The 17,225-nt window shown below is 39.8% G+C and overlaps 1 long non-coding RNA gene across 9 annotated transcripts in view; it reads left to right on the top strand.

Moving 5' to 3' along the window:
- The window catches only part of LOC107501373, a 257,563-nt gene that overhangs the window by 133,509 nt on the left and 106,829 nt on the right, over nt 1–17,225 (top strand). For 8 of the 9 annotated variants that reach the window (XR_001594744.2, XR_001594739.2, XR_001594743.2 and 5 more), the window contains 2 exons: nt 1,609–1,747; nt 5,655–5,753. This is a non-coding gene — a long non-coding RNA (uncharacterized LOC107501373). Of the gene's footprint in view, nt 1–484; nt 796–1,608; nt 1,748–5,654; nt 5,754–17,225 lie in introns of all 9 variants that reach the window. The other variant, XR_001594736.2, reaches the window with a different exon arrangement.

The raw sequence follows: 17,225 nt of genomic DNA, 5'->3' as shown, positions 1-17,225 counted from the left end.
CCTTGGTGTCTGTGTAGGCTAGGCATTCCTTCTGTAGCAATTGAGGACTCCTCCCTCTCCCTCCCCATCCCACCAGACCAGGTTGGGGTTGCTTGTGTGGAGTACACGACTAACGGGGAACTGTGGAACCCTTTTGTCAAGCTGACCCATATCCAATTAGTTGTTTCATGACTTTTCGATTGGGTTCCAGATTGTTATTCAGCGGGGAGTAGTAGGAAGTGTGAAGAAATAGGTTTGGGATGTGGGAAGATTTCAATAATATTTCCATGCCCTTGAGGAATTTGTTCTCATTGAAGATTTTTAGAGTCACTTGAATATTAATCTACTTAAGGAAATCTTTTTCTGGACACAGTTATATGATGGTAGTTGCTTTTAGGACATCATCAGGTATTTGACTAGAATAATATTTCATTAAATGTTATTTGCTCACACAGTTAACATTCACAGAGACTCTCCCATATTCTGGCTCTCTGCTTTGTTCTAGGTTATCACATGCTGACACATGAAAGTTTCAGAGTCTGGGGAGAGAGACAGACATGTGATATCATTCCCATGAAATTGCTATGTAGAGGCTTGTACAAGAGACTGCAAGCCACAGAAGATGCAACCCCCAACTTCCTGTGGTGGTCAGAGCAGATTCTTGGAGGAGGCAGAGTTTGCCAGACAAAGAGGTTTAACTTTCCAGGGGAAGGGAATGGGACGTGAGAAGCATCAAAGACGTAAAAGACCCAGAACCGCAAGAAGCTTAGTGAGTTTGAGGGAGATAAAGGAGATGAGGCTGAGAAACTCACAGAGGTGAGAGGACAAAGAAGCTTTTATGCCATCCTGAGGAGTGTGGACTTTATCCAGACAGGACTGGGGAGAGCTGTGTTTAAGGATTATTGTAGAGGAGTGATATAATTTACATTTTGGAAAGATGACTCTGGTAAATAGTGTATTTCTAAGGAATTTAATCGTTGTAGTCTGCAAAGGCCTCACATAGTGACCACATACTTATAGAGTGAAGAAAGAAGATACAGAATGTAGATTGATGTTTCTCAAACGTGAATGTGCATCACCTGGAGGGCTTGTTAAAACACAGGTTGCTGAGACTCACCTTCAGAGCTTCTGCTTCAGTAGGTCTGGAGCAGGTTTTCGGAATTTGCATTTCTAAGAGGTTCCCAGGTGATGCTGATATTGCTAGTCCAGCGACCACACTTTGCTAGAAATAATAATGGACCCCAAAGATGTCCATGTCCTCGTCACTGGAACCTATGAACATATTACGCTAGATGGAGAAGGGGAATTAGATTTTGAATGGAATTAATTTATAAACAATCAATCAATCAATCAGAAAACTAAGGGTTCTAAAGGGCTGACCTTACAATAAGGAGAGTAGTTTAGATAGTCCAGGTGGGCCCAATGTAATCACAAGAGTGCTTAAAATCAGATGAGAGAGATGGGAGAGGAGAGTCAGAGGGAGATGTAGCTACAGCAGGTCCCCGAATAATGTCCTTTCTTTCAACATTGTTTTGTTATAATGTTGATGAGATGCCATAGGAACTTACCTTTTGTTTATATCAGTTAGCTAATGGTAAAATTGGCTTCTCTACGTCATTTCACTTATAGTTGCAGAACCCCCTGAGGGGTATTACATGAAGACTTACTGTACAAAAGAACGAGCAAAGTGATTCAATGTCGCGAGCTTTGAAGATCGAGGAGGGGCTGTGAGTCAAAGAATGTGAGCAGCCTCAAGAAGCTGGAAAAGGTAAGAAAATGGATTCTTCCCTAGAGTCTTTAGAAGGAGCTCTTTGAAAGCAGTAACTGTGTCTTATTTTTAGTAGTAGCTCTAGCCCCTAGCACAAGCACTGACATTTAAGGGATACTATTAGATTAGAGACGGTCTGCAGTTTGTACTGTATGTGCAATTGTAGCTGAAGGTCGCATGCTATACGACCAAAATGCAATACTAGGCCAGCTGACACCTCGATTACAGCCAACTAAAACATGAATCAGATATCTAACCCACAGAACTGTTAGATAATAGAGTTGTACTGTTTTAAGCCACCGATTGGCAATTTGTAAAGCAGCAAAGGGAAACTAATAAAAATGCCTCCAGGTACTGTGGTGGGTACTTAGGGCCCAATGCTGGAAATTGGTTTGTTTGGTGACTACTAGCTTTGCAATTTTTTGCCTTCACTTCCTACTCAGGGCCAACAGAGAAAGCCAGATGTGCTTCCCAAACCAATCACATAAGATACCCTGCCTCCAGTTTCCCCAGACCAGCATCCTCCAACCAGAGCATTCCTGAAACTTCTCTTTTTTTCACTATAAAGGCTTTCCACTCCCCTGTCTAACTTTGAATCTCTGACAGTCATGAGTGATGGTGGCTGACTCCCTTGCTATAGCAAGCTCTGAATAAATAGTCTCTGCTTGTTCTCATTTGGGTGGCCTTCCTTGATTGCCATATGGGATAACTCTCTACTTGTTTTTCTCTTTTTCACTGATTACTCTAATGGAGTGATTCTCAATGGAGGGGGATTTTGCCCCTTATGCCTCCTCTCCCCCAACCCAGGTACATTTGGCACTGTCTGGAGATAATTTTGGTTGTCACAACTGAGGGATGTTACTGGAATCTAATGGGTAGAGACACTCATAGGAATCTGCTAAATATCCTACAATGCACAGAATGCCTCAAGCACCAAAGAATTATCTGGATCCAAATGAAAACAGTTTTGAGGTTGAACAACCCTGATCTAATGATAGGAATTTCTGGTTCTCATGAAGCAGAGAGGTATGTGTGTGAAGGTGTCTGTTTATGTGAGTGGGACAGTAAGACAGGTGGCAGGCAATTTGTCTATACTCAGTTTGACTTGGTTTGGTCTTGTAGCAAAGATAGTCCTTGCTTCTGCTCCCTTGCCCTAAAGGAGCAGGAAAGTCTCTCATTTCATTTTGTTCCTCTGCCTAGTAACACCTAGAGATTTATAGTGTATGTAAAAATATGCTAATATATTTGCATCTAATCTTTACATATATACACACGAGATATGACTACAACATGAAATTTCCATGTGTGAGTTGTGGAAATGATCTCTTTACTAGATAGCTTTGTCATACAGACCCACACATACATTTATTTGTTTCTAGCTGATTCAAGTTGCAAAACTACTTCCTTCGTCATTTCTCTCCTTCCACTGGTGCCCCAGAGAAATGGGGTTTGTTTCGTTTGAGCTTATATATCTGAGACACCCTCATCTCTGGATCTTCAGAGCTGATTTGGAATGCATGCTATCGAAGTCTCCACTTTCCTCATGCATTTAAAACAGAGCTATAGTTGGAGATTTCTTCCACAGATCAACCTCTAGTGTTTTGATTGACAAGCTCAGGAAGGAGATGAGGTAAGGTGTTAGCTGTGGAGAGAGGCATTCTCAATCCTCTTGCTCTGACATTTTGCAGGCTCACAGGCTAATTAATCAATTTCATTAAAAAAGAAGAGAATGTTGCTATGGTATCCCGAGGCATGTTTATACTGGCACATTAAGATTTCAGGGTATTTTTAATCTTTAATTACCTACTTCCATTTTTTTTTTCTTTTTTTTTGGATTGGTAGGGCCTTAAATTTTTTTTTTGATTATGTGGTTTTTCTGTCTATTGTCTGAGATGGAGGTACTAAATGAAACAGAGCTGCCTCTGTTCCTTGGGAAGAAATAAGATCACCTCTGGAGGTTTGGTTCTGTGCAAGATTTGATTGAAAGTTCCACGGAGGTCATTGTACTAGCCTGCCTTCAATGCACATGCTTAAGCATAAGACGCCACTAATTTATCACTAGAGACATGACCCAGAAGGAGTTTTACCTATAACATGTGTAACATATGCTTGCAAGGATTCTAAATATTTTCAGGAACGTATTCAATTCTAGTATTTTTTTTTTTCCCCCTATAGCATCTCAAAAATGTTTAGTGTTAATAATGAAAAAGGTGACTTTTTGCCCTGGATGATTGTTTTCTGGGAGTGTCAAGAGAACTAAAACTGCCCAGTTTTATTAAAGAACCTGTTAACCACTTGAAGTAATAAGTAACACTTGGATTATTTAAAGATCCCTTTTCTGGCATGTTTTCTAACTCCTAGTCATTAAAGGGACAAGTGAAGATATAGAAAGAGAAGGTACAATGTAGCTTTTGAATTAGATCAGACTGAAATCTTATTAAAGTAGACCAGTAATAACATGATACAAACAAGTCAGAAACTCTCCTGCATTTCATGAAGGATGTGTGCAATAATTCTTTCTTTCTTTTTTTAGACTTACTATAATTGTCTGTGCTTAGGGGGATTCGAGATCTTATTAAAAAAGAAAAAAATGAATACATGGAAAATAGGAATGTGTCTTTTTTAAGGGACAGTCTAGCTAGTGCGTCTTCCTCTGGGTCTCATTTACGCATTGTTATTAATGTTTAATCTGTGGCTTAAATAGTAATGCTCACTTATAAGATGTGCCCGTTTATGAGATACATATTACTGAACCTGACACTTTAGGTTTTTCATGTTAAGTGGTGCTCCTACAAAACTCACTTCTTCAAGGGCGAAGGTCATGTCCTATCAAGGCTATTGACAGAAAACATCTCAGAAATAGAGTGCATTTTAGTAAAGAGCCCTGACACGCCACCACCAGGAGTTCCCGTTTCTGTTTGCAGACAGGCCTGTGAGCTTCTTCGTGACCTGGGCTTGGTCACTCTCAAGCTTGGCATGCCCCTGTCCTCTTAGGTTCTGCATGAATACAGCAATTAGAACTGCCAGACAGCATTGCCAGATAGCCAGTGCAGGTGGCTTTGAGTCTAGGCCTGCAGTACAAAAAGTGCTCTATTTTCAGCTCTGTCCTGTATTCAAAAAATCACACAATGCCAAAAGTCCTGAAAAGTTGTCAACACATGTTTTGGTAGAATTTTAAATATAATTGCTGAGCTATTAACCTTTAAGATAAAGTATTGTACATTGAACTTCTGGCCTGGATGATCAGTTTAGGTTAAATCTACACTGTCTAGTATTGCATTTTGGTCACATGGCATGTGACCTTCAGCTACAATTGCACAAAGACAGTACAAACTCTAGACCCTCTACAATCTAACAATATTAATTAAACTGGTATTGAGTGACCCTTAGCTGTCAGTGCTTGTGCTAGGGCTGGAGCTACTACTAAAAATAAGACTCAACTCCTGCTTTCAAAGAGCTTAGTCTCCTTGATAGGATGGACAGAAAGACAAGTGAAGTAACTAAGTTTCAGTTTTCATAGAATTAGTGTATTTTGATTTTGATTTGGAGTCAGGATTTAATGTAAATCTATTCCATTTGCAAGTTGCAATAGGAAGTTCTCCTAGGAAGTGAATATTTAGTTCCTTAGAAGTTGTTTTAGGAACACATTGTATGCATAATCTAGCATAGCCTTGGGGAATCCACTTTCAGGATAAATTGATATTTCCATGTCATCCTGAAGGGCAGGTTAGTGTTAGTGATGAAGGGATTGGGGCTTGAGGAAGAAAGGGTACAGGGGCAAATGCTGCTGGGGAGACAGTCTGGGAGATCTGTGGCTGGCTTGTGGGGAGCTGGGCTCAGATTGTGCATTTGTCATAATGAGAAAGCGACATGGGGTTAAGAATCATCTGTTTATTGATTTCCACAGGTGGAGACTTTCCCTGAAGTGTCTCAAATGCATGCAACGTATATGAATGCAGGATTTGGATTAGTGAGCTGAAAGATGCAGAGCATCACGCTTGGCCAGGTGAGTCTCTATGGATTGTGGACCTGGGAGGAACTGTGAGCACTGTTCATTTTAGAAGGTAGGAGCCATGATGGGTGTTTGGCAAGGCTGGATGGCTGGCTGGCTGGCTCTGAGGCTAGATTTAGCTGTGGTTGAATGACCTTCCACAGAAGTCATGCACGATCATTTTTTTTTTTTTTTCATCTCTCAGCATAAGATCTATGTTTGTTAAACAGTCACATAATCCCAGTTCTATTGCTAACTTTCAAAGCAATTAGAAGTCTTAAGCTGAAGTTGTACTAGGTAAAGCATAAATACACCGAAAGGTCAGCTTTCATCCTGCTTTGGATGAAGGTGTATATGAGACTGTATGATGAGGACTCGGGAAGCTAGGCAAACTGACAAAACATTTCACTTTCATTTTCATAGTTCATAAGAAGTCTATTCAGAGAAGGCAGTGATTTTTTTTCCCTTGACAGTTATTTTACTTTCCCATAAGGAAAAATGATGCTGGGATTGTATTTGGCGATGTCTCTACCTTGATGTTTTGTGTAGGCATTTACCCCAGGCCCTGGCAGTGTGCCAGGAGTTACTATGCCAGCTTCTGTCTAGGAGTCAGCATTTTCTGGGTATAGAGCCTTGTAGTGGGAGTGATGATGGGGACAGAGTACCCAGTGTTTCCTTGAGGGTTGGAACTTTCTCCCTCGAAGAGACAGCAATGCTGAATGAGACAATATTGGCTAGCTAGGAGCCAGAAAACGGGGTTTTGTCTCAGCCTGGGGAGTTATTTGATGGGTTGTCATTAATCTCCATGCCTCAGTTCCTTTCTCTTATCATTAAACCAAACCAGCATTACAGAGCTATTATAAGTTCTCATGGGATGATGATTTAAAATATGGTAAAAAAAAAAAAAAAAGGTAGAATTAGCATATGTAAACACACCTCAGTCATATTGTGGCATGAAGAGCTTCATCATCAATTATTTTTACAGATAATTGAATATTATAGCTTTAATTTAAGCATTTTAAAATTACCAACTTTAATAAAGACTTTTAAAATGCATGACACTTTTTATGGCCCTTAAAACTCAGGTGACACTAAACATAGTCTAAATGAGGAGTTAGTAAATTATTTTTGGTGAAGAGCCATAGAGTAAATATTTTATGCTTTGTAGACATATGGTCTGTCATAACTACTCCACTCTGCCACTGTAGCATGAAAGTGGTCATGGGTTGGGAGGAAGTTGTTCGTCCCAAATCTGTGATGGACCAATACTTTTGTAAAATACAATAAAAAAATTACCAAAAAAAGCACTGTAGACACTTCGTTAACTCAATGTGGTTGTGTTCCAATAAAACGTTATTTACGCAAACAGGAATTGAGTTGGATTTGGCTCATATGGGCTCTTGTAGTTTGCTAATTCTTGGCCTAGCCTAACTTCAAGGGGATTGGGGGATGTGAAAATGTAATTAAAGCATTTTTCCAGAAGTAGAGTATTTGCGAAGAACATGTTTAGCTGTCTGAGTGCAAGCATGGGATAGGCAGCTAGTTGAGTTTAGCTAGGTTTGGAGTTCTGCAGGCGATTATAATGGATGTGGGTCAGGAAAATAATAGTATTTTAAAGGAAGTGAGTATTTAGACCTGAGATAAGTAATCAAAAGAGTGGTAAGTGGTAAGGGGTGAGAATGATTAATATTGTTGGAGACGCTCAAGATTTGATGAAGAAATCTTGAAATAGGAATAATTGAGTGCATCAGAAGGATAGAAATTGGTGGTCAGTAAGTAGAAACTTGAAATTTTTGGAAGTGGTTCAGCTATTATGGGAGTGAGTGGGAGATAGAGGTGAGCTGGAAAGAAAAAGCTTTCTAGAGGTGAGGAGGTCAGGGGTCAGAGAAGCCAAAATGTTGAGCAGTTCATCCATGGAGATATTGAAGGCATTTAGAATGGTCTAGAAGTAGAGATGAAGACAGTAAACTAGGTGCTGAATTCATTGGTGAATGAAGGAGAGCTCCCGCGGGGTCTGTAGGGGTAGTGAGAAAGTCCGAAACTAAGGACTTCAGGTGTGTTGGAGTAAAGGAAGAAGGATGACAAGTCATCTGGAAGATCTACAGTGGCAAAAACTGCTTAGATATGCACTGATCCCATTCATTAGTGCTTCTTCCTGCGTGCACAAGCTACATTTCTTAGCTTTTTTTGTCATTAAGTGTGGTCATGTGAAATAGTTCTAGCCACAGAATGAAGATGGAAATGATACTCAGTATTTCTAAGCCTGTCCCATAAAACCTTCCATGTGTGTTGCTCCACTGTCACTCTTCTATTGTCTACTCATTGGACACAGGGCATCCTTGGAAGACTCCCAGGACCCTGGGGATGGTGAGTCACTGAATGGGAGGATACTGGGTTCCTGAATGCTTGCTGCTCTTGATCACTAGGTTGGACTTAACATGAGCAAGAAAGAAACTTCTGTTGTGTTAAGTTCCTACCATTCCTTACTGTAATACACATACCATAACTCTAGTCCCTGAGACACATGGAATATAAGAGAAAAAAATTTTTTTGAAGCAAACAATCCCAAACCATAAGAAGGCTGCATGGAAAGTGGTATCATCCAGAGACAACCAGATATCTGATTGTGGTGATAATATGAAAACTAACAATATTATCAATACCAATAGCAGCAATAATACCACCACCACCTATCTGGTCCCAAAAGCTGTAGGATTTGAGACCCCTATCCTAGGTACTGGGAATGCAGCTAGAAATGACTCTGGCTTTTTGGGTGGCTTTTTGAATCTATTAAACTCATTGCCACTGAAAATAGGCACTTTTCACATGGACTACTGTTTTCCCTAGTCTCTTTCATCTCCCCTTTGCTCAGTGGGATTTTTAGATCTCAAATGCAGAACCAATCATTATCCTACCTGCTCCCTCAGTTTGCTTAGAGATAGCCACAGGACTTGGCGTTTTTACCTGCTATTCTCTTCATAACCTCCTTAAGCTTCAATTTGCTCACTTGTAAAATATAACAAACAATACCTCAAAGAACTGTTATAGGTATTAAATAAAATGATTCTTGCACGTAAATCACTTAGCCCTTAGTGTCTAGCACATAGTAAGCCCTCAATAAATGTTAACTATTGTTGGTTAAGGATCTAATTTATCCAAACCAAGGAAAGGAGGTTATTTAGAATAGTCATTCTCGAAGGGTGTTACTAAGATCAACAGCATCAGTTCTGAAATTCTTGGGGCCCACCCCAGTCCTACTGAATTAGACACTCTGAAGGTGGGGCCCAGCAATTTGGGTTTTAAAAAGCCCTCCAGGTAGTTTTGATGCATGCTTAGGTTTGAAAACCATTCCTTACTCATGTTAGCAATATTTATTCTTTTTGTTCTGGGGGAAAAAAAAAACTCAGGATAGTCAGATTTCTTTAAAAATTAAGAATAAAAGCAGAGAAAATCTTCCTAACCATTAAACATTACTGACTTCAACTGCCAGCAGGAAGTGTCAGAGTGAATGTGACCCTGGTGTCTGACCCGAGTGCTTTGACCACACACCAACCCCTGCGGTCTGCCTTGTTTTCAGGGAGACTACAGAATGTATTTAACAGGCCAGCGACCTTACAGTCTATATGCTAGTCATGCTGCGGAGCTGGCGGCTTTACGGCTGTAACCCTTCACTATAAAGGGAACGGTCAGAGGGAATTGTTTTGCTGTTTGGAGTGGAGGTACTGGTTTAAAAGTAGCTCTGCTCTTGAAACCATCCTGCTAAATTTATTGGTAGATGGGTCAGAGCGACTCAGGTGAATGGTTTATCTGTGACATTTTGGATTGCTGCCTCATTGTCACTTTCTAATCTGGCTGCTCTATGTTTGCTTTGATCTTGAGGTTTATTTTTTAAATTTTTTAACTCTCCAAATATTCATTGGTCAGCCTGTATCTTATTGGTCCAATCATTCTGTTGCTTTCCCTTTTCATGCTTTTTCTTGTGCCTTGCTGAATATTGATGCTGGGAAAGAAGGGAGGGGTCTTCTAGCCTGACCCTCTTGCATTACAGGAGGAAAAACTGACGCCCTGTACTCAAGGCCACACTGTTGCTCTTATTTCCAAGGTCGCAAGGCTGTCCTCTTCAATCCCCACCCTTCTTTCTAAATTGACTCTTCCTTCATGCACTTTATTTAGGCATAGATATTCCTCTTTGGGAGTGGGATTGTTTTTGGTGAGTAATGATTTTTCTTCTAAAAGAGTCAAAATGACAATTTTAAATTCATGGTTTTGTGGTGGCAAGAATTTCTATGTTTGCAGAACTGTGGCTGCACCCACACAGTTAACATGTTGTTTCATTTAGGTTTCACGATAAACGTCTTCTTTAGAATTGGGTTGCTTCTCTTCTTGAAAGTTATAATCAGTTCAGGAGAGCTGACTTCATTGCTGGGGAACAACAGGGAGCTCCAATGGGTTTTCTGCCTCCAGAGGAATTTGGTGTGGGCAGCGGAGTCGGGGGAGAGGTGCAGGCCCGGTCTCCTGGGCCATCCAGCTGTAGATCATTCTCAATTAGCAGATATAAATAACAGCACTAGCATTTCAAAGACAACTGCTGGAACCGGCTCTGGAACCAGGGACAGGAGACTCCTAACTTCCTCTAACAGTCTCCTCATCTCTAACCTGTGTTCTTTTCCCAGTTGCCTTTTCACAGTTGTCTCATCTCAGTTTTAACTGGTTAACTGAAAAGTTCAGGACAGAGTTGCTATAAATTGAAAGTTTGTGTCCTCTCCAAATTCATGTGTTGAAATTTAATCCCCAATGTAACAATATTTGCAAATGGGTCTTTGAGAGGTGATTAGGTCACAAGGACATACACAGGGACATAGACCTCATGAATGGGATTGGTGCTCTTGTAAGAGACTGTGAGAGAGATCCAACCATGTGAGGACACAGTGAACCAGAAAGCAGGCCCTCACCAGGTACTGAATTTGCTAGCATTTTGATCTTTAGACTTCCTAACTTTTAGAACTGTGAGAAATAAGTTTCTGCTGGTGATAAGCCATACAGTTTTGATATTTTGTTATAGCAGCCCAAACAGATTAAGAAAGAGTAGTCTCAAAATCTATGTGCATTTTGAGTAAGTGGGTTCCTTCAAGTCCAAAGGAATGAAATTCTAATGGTAAAATGACAGGCACAGTGTTTGAAATTTTTCCAAGATGGATTCAGGTAGGTGTGCTAAATAGGTGGTCTTCAGCATCAAGGGTACATACCTCTGTTGCTCATCTCCTGTGATAGCATACTCTGCTGTCATGACCAGGAACCACTGAGGTTCCTGTGTGAGAAAGGGGGCTTTTAGTAGCCTGGGACAGGCGACATTTATATTAGCCTTATCAGGACATCACACTGATTATAATACATGGTCAGTGTAAAGCTCTGGTATGTGTGAATGGGTTAAAAATACTTTCGTATTCGCTGGTGAATGTTAGAATTAAAAACTTTAAAGACAAGACAAATAAAGAAAGATGGAGTAAGATGGAACTTAAGAGTCTGTGAGAGGAAATTCTAAAATTCTATGGCAACAAAAAACCCCTGGTTATTTGATTTAAAATGGGCGAAGGGGGGATGGCTTTGTAGTGTAGTGGTTAGCATGTCTGCTTTACATGTAGAAGGTACTGGGTTCATGCCCCAGGATTGCCACAGAACATGCCTCGGGTGCACCAGCCCCACCGAGTGTACCGAGGGTACCAGGCCCCGGGTGCCCCCTGCAAGTGTGTGGGAGGAGACGCCCCGCCTTCAGAGATCCAGTTCTTAAAGGGAGATAGCAACATCCATAGATCAGGGGTGGAAGTGTGGTGGGGCGGGGTGGGGGGTGAGGGGAGAATTAAGGGGGAAAAAATGGGCTAAGGACTGGGATAGATATTTCTCTGAAGACACACTGATGGCTAATAGGTATATGAAAATATGCTCAAGATCAGTAATGAGGGAATTAGAGATCGAAACCACAATGAGATATCACTTCATACCTGTCAGCTATTATTAAAGAAGCAAAATGCAAGTGTTGGTGAGCATGTGGAGAAACTGGAACCCTTGCATACTGTTGGAATGCAAAATGGTGCCGCTGCTATGGAAAACAGTAAGGAGGTTCATCAAAAAATTAAAATTATCATATGATTTAGCAATCCCACTTACGAACAATTTGTCTAAAAAGATTGAGATCAGTATCTCATTAGCCCTCTCATATTTATTGCAGCATTATTCACAATAGTGAGAATGTGGAAACAACCTAAATGTCCATTGATAGATGAATGAATAAAGAAAACGTGGTATATACATACAATGAAATACCTATTAGTTTTAAAAAAGAGATTTTACAAGATATGACAAAATGGGCCAACCTTGAGGACATTTGCTAAGTGAAATAAGCCAATCACAGAAAGACAAATATTGCATGATTCCACTTAAATGAAGCATTTAAAATAGTCTAATTCATAGAATCAAATAGTGGAATGTTGGTTGCCAGGGGCTAAGGGAGGGGGAAATGGGGAGTCACTAATCAATGAACATGAAGTTTCAGTTAATCCAGCTAAATAAGTTCTAGCGATCTGCTCTACAACATTGTGCTACTTACAGTCAACAATACTGTATTGTATACTTTAATGAGATCCATCCACTTAAAGTTTTAAGTATTTTTACCATAATAAAATAACATTTAAAAAGCTAAATAGAAAATATAATTTAAAAAGTATGCTACCTTCAAAGCTTGAAAAAAAGTACATACAAGTTCATTTATATAAAATTCTAGATAATGCAGATTAGCCTTTAGTGACTGGAAGCAGGTCATCTTTGCTTGGAAGTGGGAAGAGGGGGAAGGAGGGATTACCAAGGGGCCTGAGGACACTTGGGGGTGATGGATATGTTCATTATCTTGATCGTGGTGATAGGCCATGGTCTGTGCATGTAACAAAATTATCGAATTGTACATTTTATTTATATGCATATTATAGAATGTCAGTTATATCTTAAAGTTCTAAAAAAGTATATGCTATCTTAATTGTGACTGAATTTAGTAAAGAACATTTGTTCAAATGACAACCACATTCCTACACGTAGGCCATTTCTTTATTCTCTAGATACCACTTGTCTAGGATAGAGATAGGTGAAAAGTGAGACAAAGGTCTAGTAGGTTTTGTAGTTTTGCTGCCCCATCCGTCTCCTTCTCCTTTTTGATCCCTCTTCCTCCCTCCTCTTTCCACTCCCTCCCCAAAGTCACCAGAATGTGAAAGGCTACATCTGTTCCTGCAAAAGCTATTTTGCAGTGCAATTAAGCATTCCTCACCTTAGCTCCCCAGGAAGCTGGAGACTTGTGTGATCACTGGCATAATGGATGGTGCCCAAAGCCCTGGCCCAGGTGTGCAGAGGCTGAATGCATACCCGTGTGGGCGAGAGGAAGCTGCTTCCTGGCAGCACAGTGTGAGGTGGCCCCTCCCGACTTGGGCCTCTTCAGCACTCACAGCAGCTGCCACCCTCCAGGTGACCGACATGTCCTGCCATCGTTCACCTGCTCAGGCCAGCTGACAAATCGAGTTGTCGCATTGCAGACTAAATAAATGGTTCCGTAGCCATTTCTGGCTTCAGGATGAGGGAAGAGACATACAAGTTCTGTGACCTGATGGGATTCTTTGAGGTCTGAGAGAAAAACTGTTTAGAATTCTTATCCATGCTTCTTTCAGCTCCTTTCAGAAAGCTTGAGTGGCTCGTAGACATTTTCTGATATATAGTATCCATTTCCCAGTATGGATAAAACAATTAACTGGAGCATTCAGATCCTTTGCAGATAATTATTTAGTGTCTGTCATTTTAGCTATTAAAAAATAATGCATATTTATTTCTAATCTATAGGAATACTTAAGCATATCAGCAGAAATAAGTAATAATAAAAAAGTAGTGCATTAATTAGTTCAGTTTGATCATTCTGTAGCTTTTTAGAATGAATTGCTAATAAAATAGGGACATTATTAAAATTTCAAATGTCGAGTCCACATCGAACATTTGAAGCTACTATGTTCTTTGACTGGTTTGTCTCAACATTATTTCATCTGAGACCTCAATTTGTTCTCTAACAAATACCTCTATAAGAGGAAAAATTATATAGACTTTCTTTGAACCCTTCCAGCTTAATTGTACAGCTATATGTTACAAATGGACTGAAACAGCCTATTTCAGTTTTTTCTCCATAACCAACTCTGAATAGATGAACAGAAATAGCTCTCTTCATGTCAGAAACTTTAATTAAACCATTCTGAAAATAAGCATGAGGAAGTAATGGCAGGACCTTAATTTAATCAAATTTCCTGCTCAACTGTTCCTATTGCTTGCTTGAAAGGTTGGAGGCATAGACGGGCAAAGTTCTGGGGATTCAGAAGACTGTGACCTTTGACCTTCTGAACTCCCATACTAAATTAAAATCAGGGCTGGAGGAAGGCATATGGCTTATGGAAAGTGTCAAGAGGTGTTTATGTGAATGGGTCACATGAAATTAACCCCTATTTACATATACATCTCATAAATATTTTATTCCATTTTGTTAGTAAAAAAATTTACAGCATCAAATATTTGCCAGGGATGGCTCTAAGAGCTTATGCATATTTACTCTTGTAATCCTTAACAACCACCCTATGGGGTAGGTCCTCTCCTTATTCCCATTTTACATTTGAGGGATCTTAAGTGACTTTCTCAAGATCATTGCAGGTGGTCTGAACCCAAAAAGCCAGGCTCCAAATTGGTCAATAGTATTTCATCAAAATTTAAGAATGCTCATTTGGAAAGAACCTGATCCTCCATGTTTTTTCATATGCCCACCCCCCCCCCTTCACCCCAATATCCAGCCTTCCAAATTTCTCTAGGGTGATTGTTGCTACTCAGTCTATTGGCTGCACACGTGCCAATGTCCAAGTTGCATGCAACATTCAGCTTTCCTGTTCGTTTTATCTAGAATTGTGAAAAGATCCCAATTTTTGGGCTGATTTTCTTAAATTGTTTTTTTTTTTCCTGCTTTTTGGAATTAACTCTGGGCTTCTTGCCCCTTTCTTCTCCATTCATCAGCAATTGGTTCTTCTGGAATGTTGTATTTGGCCCTTTCATCAGTCATTGAGGTAGGAAACTAAAAACCAAAAAAAGTACATTAATACTATATTAAAGATTATTTTGTTTTTAATCCTCTATCTTCCCCTCCACCTCTCACACACATAAATTGCTTTTTAACAAGAGATACCATATTTCCATCCATGTATACTGTGGCTGTTAGGCAACATGTAGATCTGAGATTTTACATTTTTCAGCTGGAAGAAATAATGACACCTATGTGGTGGGATCGATATTTCCATTAAAAAAGCAATCAATATTACAGAATTTGTAATAGATGTTAGACTCAAATGCATTGAAAATCCAGGAAGAATAAGTTTTCCAATACAACTGAATTTAATTAGCTTAAAAACTGTCCTACTGGTATACAAAACCTTGTTCATGGAGTGATTCTAAAATAACATTATTTTCATTGTCAGATATATATTTACAAAGATCACAATGCTCATAAGCTTTACTGAGCTACAGAGATCCCTTTACTCTTCTATTCACTGTGCAAATTTGAAGTTTGTTCAAAGAAGGTTACAAAACCATCTAATCCATTTTTTAAGATAGTTTGCTGAATTTTTGAAAAAGTACCTTTTGTTAACAGCGATTCATTTATATGGCTCTGCAAGTCTGGGCAATTCATCTTTTTTCTTAACCATCTGTGGTTATTTCATAAGAGTTCAGTTGAGCCACTTCCTCAAACATCTTTAGAACAAATGGTATGATGGGTTGCTTATAAGGAATCTAAAATTCAGTAAGAGGTTTTGGTTATTAAAAGCCCTACTTTAAATAACTGTTGATCAATATGTCTTAAAAAAAAAAAAAGTGGGAGAACATTTGGCAGCATTGAATTAGAACAATGAGGGTCAAAAACCAAACTAGAAATGGCATCAGCCTGTGTACTGTGGTTGAATTTTTTAAGTACAACCTTATATAAACCATTTGGATAGAAGGGGTATGTGGGTCAGCTAGACAGCATTGACTATATTCTCTGTCCTCCTCAGGACTCCAGGCAACCTCAGAATCTTTCCACCATCTCTGTTTTTCTCAGGTTTGCAAACTTCTAGAACTTCTAGGCCAGAGCCTCTCCTGCCTCCCAGGGCTCTGCTCTACTTTTTATAGTGTCCACTGGCTGGTCTTCAGCTAATAAGTACCAATGTGATAATAAGTTCTGATGCTTTGAGGAGTTTCTCTCCCAATTTGCATTTAAATAGAGATTTCAAGACTCTCATGATTCTGCCCTTATAAGTGCTTTAAAGTTGGGAGTTTTAGGCAGCTTCTTACAGCCCGGGCTCTTCTATTTCTCTGACTTTCCATCCATCAGGGTACATATTTAGAAGGAGGTACTCTACGTCCTTACTAGTGGTTAAGATAGAGAAATTAGTCCTTAGTTTTTGGTTAATAGCTGCTGTCTTGAGCTTCCTGAGTGGTCATCCTGATCCTTCCCCTGCTTATCTTCCCAGAACTCAGTAGCTGGAGGCAGAGCAGTGGGGTCTCTAGAACCCGGCTTGGGTGCTGGGTCCATGTCACCTCTGAATGGTTGCCACCTTGTGCCATACTGAGCGTTAACTATTTTGACTCTTAACCCTGCACATAGGAAACTAACTTCAGTTGGCATTGGCTTTGGGCTGGTACAATCGGTGAAGACAGACACAAGTATTTTGAAGACCAGACCATAGTGATAGTTACATGACTTAGACATATTCCAAGAAGCAATGTGAGAGTAACATCAAACTTCGTGGCAGTCTTCTAGAAAGAATTAATCATGAGATGTTTGTTTCAAAGAGAGAAGGCTGCTCAAAACAGACCATTCTCAGTGGTCAGATCTGTTTTTATTCTCTTGTACTCTATGAAAGTAAAGAAGGTTATACCCCGAATATAGTATATGATGAAGCATCAGTAGTTTATGTGATTCTTACTTGTGCGTTGGTAGCTGGTGATGCAGAATGAGGCCTTATCTTGATCACAAAATGATGGATCAAATTCTTGGCAGATTGGAAGAAGCTTTCAAAGAGGATTTCTATATCTCTTGTATCAGGATTGCCTAAGAAGATGATATGTATACATCTACAAAAGCATGAATATAGTATAAATCACATTTACAACTTTAATGTAATGTGTGCCAATACATTTTGATCTGGGCACAATTTCGAAGCAAAATATTTTTATATGGGTACAACTTGAGGTTCAAATCAGACCAGCCACTGTTGCAGACGTTTACACATTCTCTCATTTGGTCTTTCCAACAGCATTGTGAAGTGGGTGTTATTAATGTAGTTTTAGAGGTGGGGCTCAGAGAGGCTAAGTGATTAGACTTTCAAAAGTCTTGTGCCCAGCAAATGTCTTGGGCCATCCGTATGTGTGTCTCTGCTTCGATGTCAC

Source organism: Rousettus aegyptiacus, unplaced genomic scaffold (genome assembly GCF_014176215.1).
Source record: "Rousettus aegyptiacus isolate mRouAeg1 unplaced genomic scaffold, mRouAeg1.p scaffold_m13_p_7, whole genome shotgun sequence".
Classification (NCBI taxonomy): domain Eukaryota; kingdom Metazoa; phylum Chordata; class Mammalia; order Chiroptera; family Pteropodidae; genus Rousettus; species Rousettus aegyptiacus.
This window is presented reverse-complemented; position numbering and strand designations above follow the sequence as displayed.